Consider the following 10,000-nt stretch of genomic DNA (forward strand, 5'->3'; position numbering starts at 1 on the left):
TTACAATCAGTTGTTTGTTTATTTGGCCGTTTATTTCGAGGCTTTGGGTTTTTACCTAATCGTTTATTTATTGATTACAATCAGTTGTTTGTTCATTTTTCTATTTATTTCAAGGCTTTGGGTCTTACTTAATTGCTATGAGTGTGCTTGAGATTGGCCTGTTTTTGTGTTTGATTTTTTGAGAATAAATTTATTATTATCATTAATATTATTATTATTCGAATACCAATTTAAGTACATATTGAAAAAGTTTTTAAATATGTTCTCAAGTGTAGATTTTTGTTTTAATACAAAGTCAAAACAGCATGTTATAGAGAAGTGCTTGTAAAAATAATAACCGTTTTAAATACCGTGTTAATTTTAAATTATTAGGTACTTTATGTACTTTACTAGTTCTGTAATCTGTAGGTAAAATATCATATAACTTGAAAATGTTTTAGTGCAAAGTAATCATCGTATTCTTATTAATATATATTTGGAAAATATATGTTCCATTTCAGTACAGGTATAGAATTTTTTTTATTTCGGATAAGTATAACCCGCCGTTGTCACTTTTGTTTTGTTTTTTAACAATATAAGGAATTAAAAACAACAGCAAAATGACTATATCCTGTCATGGATATAACTTTACACAAAACAATTGGAAAAGTATATCGATAAGGGAGTTCTTTATTAAGAATTAAAAGAAAAAATACATTCCATTTTACTGGTATCACTGAAATCATAAAGCTGTCACTTCGTTCCCTCGATATTGACTGAAGGATGTCACCGGATCCTCCATGAAGTTTTTAAGGTCGGCGTTTAGATATATCAATTACTCAGGAGTTTTTCTTGATGCTTGATTTCTCTTCGTGAAAAATTGCCAGATGAGTCAATCTACAGCTATAAACAACGCTAATACTCTGGGAGGCCCCACAGGCATTGTTAGAAATCGCGTCAGGTGCCACGGTAAAATGATCCGTAACCACTTCCGAGGTACGAACCGTACGATCATTGACGTAGCCCTCCTACAGTTTGACAGAAGTCTGTAGCAACATTCTTTGAGACGGAAGCGTCCATTCCCTTTAAGTAATGGAACGCTTAATCAAAATATAGCAGGCCCCACTGCTACTCCCGAGTTCACTTCACCCATTCTCTTATGATACAGTAAAAACAAGTCTTTCCTTCTGCCTCTAGTTACGTTGGGTAAACAGTAACGACAAGTCACAGAACAAAGAGAGGTAGGAAGAGGAAGTAGAATTAACATCCTTTACAGAGATAGAAAGAGGATAAGGACTGGTTGCCGTTGCATGTACCTTTGAATATTTAAATGCCCTGTTTAACCTGTCTCTGATTTATGAAAGGAAAATTTTAAAATGAAATAAAAGTAGATGCTTGGTAAAGACAGATAAAACAAGTGATTAAACATTAGTCCTCACAAAAGGAAAACGGAAATACTGGGCAGGTAAAAATTCGTGATAGGAAACAGGACTTCCCCCTTTTTTTCTGTTTTTCCGGATGGAATCCTTTGTCCTATTTTTTCCCTTTTTTTTTATCTGGACAGAACCTCTATTTGATGTTTAATCGGCCTCACGGAAAGGAGCTTTAAATGATTTCCTGCTCTGAAAACGTGAACAAACCGAGGACAGCGAAGAGTTGCTCAAATGAGGAAACTGACTTGGCTTCGACCTTTGCCTGGTCAGAATAAATGGGCATATTTCTGTTTTTTCGATCAGTGGAAAATGGCACCTGGAATGATTAATGAGGGCCAGGAGGTTATAACCACACCCTTGTGGTTTGACCCACTGCCCGGAAAGAACCCAGAATAAATGAAAACAAAAATTTTAAAAATCATAACATCCATGTTTATGTAGCCCATTTCGATCAGCCACGACTCGTTAGCCGATCAGAATTCCCGCTCGAAAATGAGGGATGGCCGCTGAACGAGTCCTGCTGGCTTCTAATTTTAGGCTGCTAATATTCTGTTAACCTGAACGGAAAGCAAAGGCTTCGTCGGTTGCGAAAGTTACGGCTTCCTAACAATAATGATACCCTAAAACTTAAAAGAAAAAAAAATCTGTAAGTGATTGAATACCGTTAAATTCATGCTTGTACATCGAGACACGAACGCACACATACATAGATAAATCAAATTAGGTAATACTTGCATATGCCTATTTGTCTATCTATCATACACACATTTTATATATAATTATGAAGACAGGAACAATTACTCAAGGATAAACATATTGGAGTATGGAGACGCGTTCTATCTTTTATCCATTTATTAGCGCCGACGTTTCGTATCAGCTTGATACATTTTCCAGGCTGAAATTGAGATTACACATCAATTGCGTATAAGTAGTAAAAGATATACACATTGTATATCAACACCATGATAAAAAACCTTTTTAGTAAATTTAGAATAAAAACAGAAAGACACACATACATGTAAGGTACATATATTAAGCCAAAGATATCGTTAAATACTGAAGTTTTGCTATACCTCGGTAGTAACTTCATCCCAAGGGGGCTTAACTGAGGCGCTGTGTCTCGTTTCTAAACCAGCAACGGTTCGAATCCTACCGGGGACGAAGCATTTATCAGTTATAGTTCCCCTTGGGTAAAGTTATTCCCAGAGTATAGTGAAACGGACAATAAACAATATTTGTGGCTTAATATTAGCGAACCCAAGAGGCTCACACGTGAATAGGTAACAAAAATTCGCACTATGTACGAATGTATATATATAGATATATATATATATATATATATTATATATATATATATATATATATATATTGTGTGTGTGTGTGTGTGTGTATGTATATATATATATATATATATATATATATATATATATATATATATATACACACACACACACACACACACACACACACACACTAACTGATTCATGTAACGCTTTTATAAGGAATTTTAACAATATTAAATACTTTATTGGTCATTTTATCGTCAATTTCCAATTATGATTATCTACATTAGTATAAATGGTAGTTAAAGTTATTAGTACTTTTCCATATATCCTCACGGATCTAAATTTATTTTAATTCCAATTTCCAGAACTGTATTATCTGTGATAACGATCTGCGCCATGTAATAAGCCAAAGGAAACTTTTATTCATATTTCCCAAGATAGACTATCTCTCCACATTGCTTGCTAAAATAGTTTCCTAGTTAATTGGGCTGTACCATAATCTCTGCACCAGGCCTTCTAGTCTCGATGTTTGAGCTTGGAATTACACACTATCTTTTTCTGTTTTTTTTTTTCCCACAAGAGATGTCGAAAGTCTAATTAAAGAGCGGGGGTTGATTAGTGGATAATTTGTTGAGTGCCTTGCTCAACGTGATCTGTATTGTGTTCCCAGTTTTCCATCTTGCCAACTTTTTTTTAGATCGCTTTATGAAGTATTAATTTGTTTGCCATACACACGGCCATAACTTGCATTATGTTGTAGGTAATTTGTCCAGCAGTTGTTGATGTAAGTGTTGTACATCAGTATCCTTGGTGACCGAGATATGCCATTCACAATGCCATCTTTTTGGCAGAGTTTGCAATGTCCCTCATATAAGTTCATGAATGTCTCCGGGCATAAAGCTGAATTCCATCCAACCCCTTTCTGGACAACGGGTCTCTATAGGGATGTAAGACGGGTACACACCGAAACTTTCTACATTAGAGTTAGGTAGTTGAACAATTGGCCAGTTTCGCACTCCCAGACACCTGTCATCCAGAAAGGGGTGAAATGGAAATCTCTCTCCAACACCCGAACATCCATGAACTTATATGAGTGACTGTACGCCGTGGTGATAATTCTACGTCTCTATCGTTTCTGTATGACTAGGCGTACAAGTCGTTAGCCTTTACGCAAATCTGCTGATGAACAGTTGTTCTTAATCTCACCCTGCAGGTGAGTTGGGTGCCTGTGACCAGAGGACCATTCTCTGTCTCTCCCTCTAAAGTTATTTTTCTCTCAAACCTCTTAATATCCTAGATAGGTCCAGTGTGAGAACATTCTCGTGCTTTCTCTGCGAAAGAGATTGTAAGGCCTTCAGCGTCACACAAGAAACTGGAAATGTTAAGATATCTGGGGCACTTGAGTTTATAATGTTCTGCTTGTGTTTTATTTTTTCGAAGTCAATATGATTACCAACTCGAGTAACAAATTTCCCAATAACAATCTTTTCTGTAAAGAAAAAGTTGCTATTAAGTATTATTTTACTTGGGCTTGGTTTTGAAATTCACGAGTCTACACAGTTATGGCAGAACTCCACTGTACTTTTAAAAAATTAAAGAGAGAAAGCTGTCCTCTCAGAGAAGTTTTGCTCAGTGCAATTAATACTAAGTGATGGCAGTTACTGGTTATTTCTGAGTTTTGGTATTCACTTGAATTTTATAGTAACCACATCATGGTGTGGGGGACAGTAGAAAGCAACGAAGAATGTTCAGTAACAATTAAAATTTCAAAAAGGCAGTAGAAAAATATTGAATTTTAAAGTTTTTTTTTTTTTCATAAGAATATAGTAAATCTTTATGGTCTTTGAATTGATTGAAATACACACGTACATGCATAAAATTTGAGAAAGTGGGTGAAAGTGGCACTTTCGTCCCTCTTCGCAAGATTCTTTGAGTAAATTACATATCAGGCAATATCAATATTATCCCTATTGACAGAAAGAGTTTTTGTAATTCGCCGGTTCTAAGGTCAAAATTACAAATGTAAAATGTTAGAGTGACTAACATTTCGTTTTCCTAAATCTGGAATATCTGTGCAGCATCCGTTTCCGCGGACAGTTGTATATCTTGATTGTAGGCATTAAAACAAATGGCTCCGTTCTTCACCGCAACCCTGATGCCCATTTATCTAGCACTGAATACCCCGTCGCATTCTTTTTTTATTTAATTTTTTTTTTTAGCCAAACCAAATTCCGGTGAATGAGCTCATCGGATTAACCATTCCATCATCGTTAACATATAGCTTTTATGCTACAACCTTCTGAATTCCTAGTGACCTCTGTTATGCTACACCTTCTGAATTCCTGGTGACCTCTGTTATGCTACAACCTTCTGAATTCCTAGTGACCTCTTTTCAAATAAATGGTTGGCTATAAATGTAAACTTTGGTCTCAAGTGACGCTGGCAAAATGGCGTCTGTAAATTTTCTTCGTTCTACGCTAAATGCCTCTCTCTGCCTCGCTTTTGTCTGGCTGCATACGGATGTGTCTGTCGCGTTGAAATTTATTGCCCTCCACGACTTTATAGCCCCATATATGTCTGTGTGTGCAAGCGCTCGCCTTAGATACGATTTTGTATATATACGATGAAATTTGATACAGATAGGGCCTGAAAGTACTCGAGTATGGAGTACAATAAAATGTAAATACTTATAAGTAAACACGTTATACACGGTGATTTTGTGGGTTTCTTTTGCAATCTTCAGAAGGAAACTGAAAGAAGTTTTTGTTTGGTTCATGAAATTTTATGTCCATTGTCCTATACGTACTCCTGCGTCAGAAACTTTCTTTGTAAAACACTGGTTTTCAGATTCGATATGAATATACATAGAGTTTATTTATATTTCTTCTGAAGGTAAAATGCAGTATAAATATTCGCCGTTTCCGAAATGTCTTTCCACGACAAAGCACTTCATGCATGCTGCAACCACAGTGGCTGACGAATGTTTAATGTTAAAGACGATTAAAAATGAACAGGGGGACAATTGAACAGGTGTACAAATAACAAAGTCTGTGTACGTAGTACAGTATATATAACAACCAAGTCGCGCTAACCCCGTAGAGGGGTAGTGCCGTCAGTGCACCTCATTCGATGCAATGTAAGCATTACTTTAAGGTTCTTTGCAGCGCCCCTTTGGCCCCTAGCTGCAATTACTTCCATTGCGATTACTGTACCTCCGTTCTTATTCTCTTTCTACCGTATTACTGTCCACCCTCTCCTAACAATTGTTTCATAGTACAACTGCTTTGAGGTTTTCCTCCTGTAACAACTTTTTACTGTCAATTTCCGTTTCAACGCCGAATGGCCTTAGTTGCCCCAGTGCTTGGCATGATGCCAAAAATCTATATAGATCAAATCAAATCAACGAAGCTGCGCTAAACGTCCAGACGGAAGGAGTGAGGGCAAGCAATGTTTCCCACCTACCGCCCGAGGGAAAGGACACATGGCCAAGGTCACTCCCATAACACCTCGGTGGTCGCGAGTTCGATTCTCGGCCATTCCATTGAGGAGTGAGAGATGTATATTTCTGGTGATAGAAGTTCACTCTCGACGTGGTTCGGAAGTCACGTAAAGCCGTTGGTCCTGTTGCTGAATAACCACTGGTTCCATGCAACGTAAAAGCACCATACAACAACAACAACAACAACAACTCCTATAACAATCTCCAGCCAAATATTTCACAAGAAATCAATAAATTTATTAGACCCATAAGAACGATGAACAGAATGTAAAACTATAATGTAATTACACAATGTGAAAACATTATGTAAATGTAATGTACATAGTAAACCATCCATTACTTAACTAAGCATTATATTACACACACGCACACGCACACACACATACTATATATATATATATATATATATATATATATATATATATATATATATATATATATATATATATAATATTTTCCTCTGTGGCATTAACTTTATATGTAATATATATATATATATATATATATATATATATATATGTGTGTGTGTGTGTGTGTGTGTGTGTGTGTGTGTGTGTGTGTGTGTACATATATACACTGTATTTAATGCATTTTCCAACCTTTGTAATATGTTCATATACGAAAAGGTCCTTCTGTAAATTCCCTTATACGAAATTTTGAATATATTCCCGTTCACTTGGTTATACGGAAATGCACAACAAATTCTTGACTTTCTGTTCGCCACCTTTTGTTTTCTGCCATATCTGTGATCAACAGTAATTTGTCTTTTCTAACTGGGCTATGATAGTAATATCATTTGTTACTGAAGCAGTGATAGTTACCCTAACTGCAAATTACCGGTGTGACAGTTCCGACACAAATAATGCCTGGGAACCATCAAGTTGGTGTTTAATTCCAAACTGACTCAGTATATAAAAAGTGTGGCCATGAATTTGTGGATTTTTATTTAAGTTCAATACAGTATATGAGGAATTGGCGATAACTGCTCAAGTAAGAGACAAAACAAAGCCTGTGCTTGTTTCCTGAGCCTCGAAATGAATTTTTATTATTAATAGTGAAACCAACTATAGCTGTGATGGTTCGCAGTAATTTCCATTTTTATTTTATCCAATTTCATGACACTTTCTTGCTCTTTTCTTCACACACACATATATATTAGATTAAAAACTACATATAGTGTGCGTGTGTGCTTCCACTAGAGGCTCAATTATATAGCTGTTTAAAAAAAAAAAAGACACCGATGCATTTTCAAAATTTCACTTATTCCGCGTGGGACGATGGCGAATCTAGCCACCAGTGCTGCCAACGCCGGCTATAAACTAAACACCCGTAAAGGGCTTGATAGTTGCTTCTGTTATTTGCCTTGTCATTCAAAAATTTTTTACTTATGTCGACTGAAATATTTACTGTCACTGTAAGTAAGGAATATTCTATGTACTGAGGTAAAATTTATTAAATTTAATTAACCAGACAATTTATTTTTCGACCTTTAAAAACCGAGGAAGAGAATAAGAAACGCTAGAAATGGTTTTTGGTCCTACTTCATTACATCTAAAATGGTGGTAGTTGTTATCTTATTTCGAAGAACTTTTAATATACGCTACAATAAACTTTCAGCTTTCCAATGGTACCAAATTAGTGATGATAAAAAATACACGGGTAAAATTAGAAAGGATCTTTTGGAAACTTTCAATGCGTCTAACTCTTCAACTGTCGTTCACTGAGTGAGGAGTATAGGACCAAGGCCGGAACATAAACAATACATACGTAGGTTCCGCCATTCTGGACCGGAGAGAGTTAAGCGTATTAGTTAATTACATTAAACTCATCAATACAAGGGTGACCTACTTGCGTTCCATTTCGTGGAAAATTTTATGTCTCCCAGGGGTCTTGCAGACACTTGGGGGTTTTACAAGGTATAATTATTCCTTTTTTTCTTTCGTAACTAGTCTTAACAATTTACTGAAAGGTTCTTGTTCATCACCCTTTATTCTTCCAACATCAGTCATTAGGCGTTGCATCTTTTATTCAGGTAGATCCAACTTCCACCATTTTTCACAAAACTTATTGCATCCTTTTCTCCACAGACGGATAAAGAAAAGTTTTGTGTGAGAGAGAGAGTGCAACTTTCGTTCTAACCCCTTTGAAAATCTTTGAAACAGAAGATTCCCGTCTTTGACTTACGTATCTGTCAATTTCTTCATACAATTCTGAATTAAGTTTAGCAGTCAATGACTATTAGTATGCCAATGTCATATATATATATATAATATATATATATATATATATATATATATATATATATATATATCATATTATTTAAAAAAATTTAAAAAAACGTATATATAAATTATATGATATATATATAATATATATATATTATATATTATATATATATTATATTATATATAATATATATATATATTATATCTATATAATATATATATATATATATATATATATATGATATATATATATATATTATATATATATTATATTATATAATAATACACACATAATCAGCGTGAAGAGCAATAAAAACGATTATCCACTAATCTTTCTAGGGGTCATGATCTTCATGATATTTACGTTCTTTTGTTTATGTTTGTAAGGTAATTCCCAGTGGGGGGCATGTCCTTTACACGCCGCAAAGGTGGATACATACCTGGTAAAGATCCCAAAACTCGGGCATTCCATTAAGGGGTGAGAGATGTGTATTTCTGGTGATAGAAGTTCACTCTTGACGTGGTTCGGAAGTCACGTAAAGCGGTTGGTCCCGTTGCTGAATAACCACTGGTTCCATGCAACGTAAAAACACCATACAAACAAACAAAAAAAACTTGTAGGCCTTAACCCTTGCACCTTCAAACTAATTAACGAACCGCTTTAAAATGAGAAAACTCACTCACACACGCACGTACGATCATTCCCTCAGCTTCTGTAACGGTGAAAAAAATGAGAAATTCCTTTTAAAAACGAAGCATCTGGCAACTCTTCTTCGTAACTGACGTCGAGCTTAGCTTTGGAATCCAGTGCAGCTCGCCTGTCTAGCTGAGCAGCCATCCGTCATGTAAGGTTCATGCCGCTTTTCGCTACTGGAGCGGTTTAAGCCCAGTTTCAGGAGGGAATTGGTAGGCTCGAACTGGCTCTAGGACCACACAAGACGCGGTGTGCATCGGTCCGCGCTACTGAGAGGTCACGCTGGGCTTTCCTCTCCGCTAGTTTGTGTGTAGCTGTTAGTATTTTCTCGCATATTATTTGGATTGCCCCTTTTTAAGCGGACAGTTTTGGAAACTGTTGGGGAATGATATTCTGACTTATGGTGAAATGGAGCATGGTCCAAAAAAAGGCTGAGAACCGCTGGTTTACCATAATATGCATTACATAAACGTATATTATGTCTTTGGAATTCGTCTCTTCCTATAAGTCATTCGTGTGTTACCGATCTTTTTCATATTCTGTCGTTTTTATCTTTCTTTTTTGACAAACTAAACCTCTGCTGGTCATCAAGTCTCGAAACTTATTCCCCTGCACGGAAATATAGGCCACGTGCATTGTCTTCTCTTTATTCATAAATATGTTTTTATTTATTTATTTATTTGTATCTATACAATAAATAACTAACTCGTTACTGGTTGGTTTGGCTCAGCTTGGCTTGTATAAGGAAGGTGGTGAACGACCATCTCTCCCAAAATGCTTACGTAGCGTTTTGTCCACAATTCTATTATTGCTTTCGTTGCTGAATGGGATGACAGCGCTCTCTCTCTCTCTCTCTCTCTCTCTCTCTCTCTCTCTCTCTCTCA

General features: G+C 36.0%; 1 protein-coding gene across 1 annotated transcript in view; it reads left to right on the forward strand.

Annotated features, from left to right (window-relative positions):
- Window positions 1–10,000, forward strand: part of LOC135211981 (tyrosine-protein kinase RYK-like) — a 451,093-nt gene that overhangs the window by 241,289 nt on the left and 199,804 nt on the right. The window lies entirely within an intron of this gene.

This window comes from Macrobrachium nipponense, chromosome 40 (assembly GCF_015104395.2).
Source record: "Macrobrachium nipponense isolate FS-2020 chromosome 40, ASM1510439v2, whole genome shotgun sequence".
Classification (NCBI taxonomy): domain Eukaryota; kingdom Metazoa; phylum Arthropoda; class Malacostraca; order Decapoda; family Palaemonidae; genus Macrobrachium; species Macrobrachium nipponense.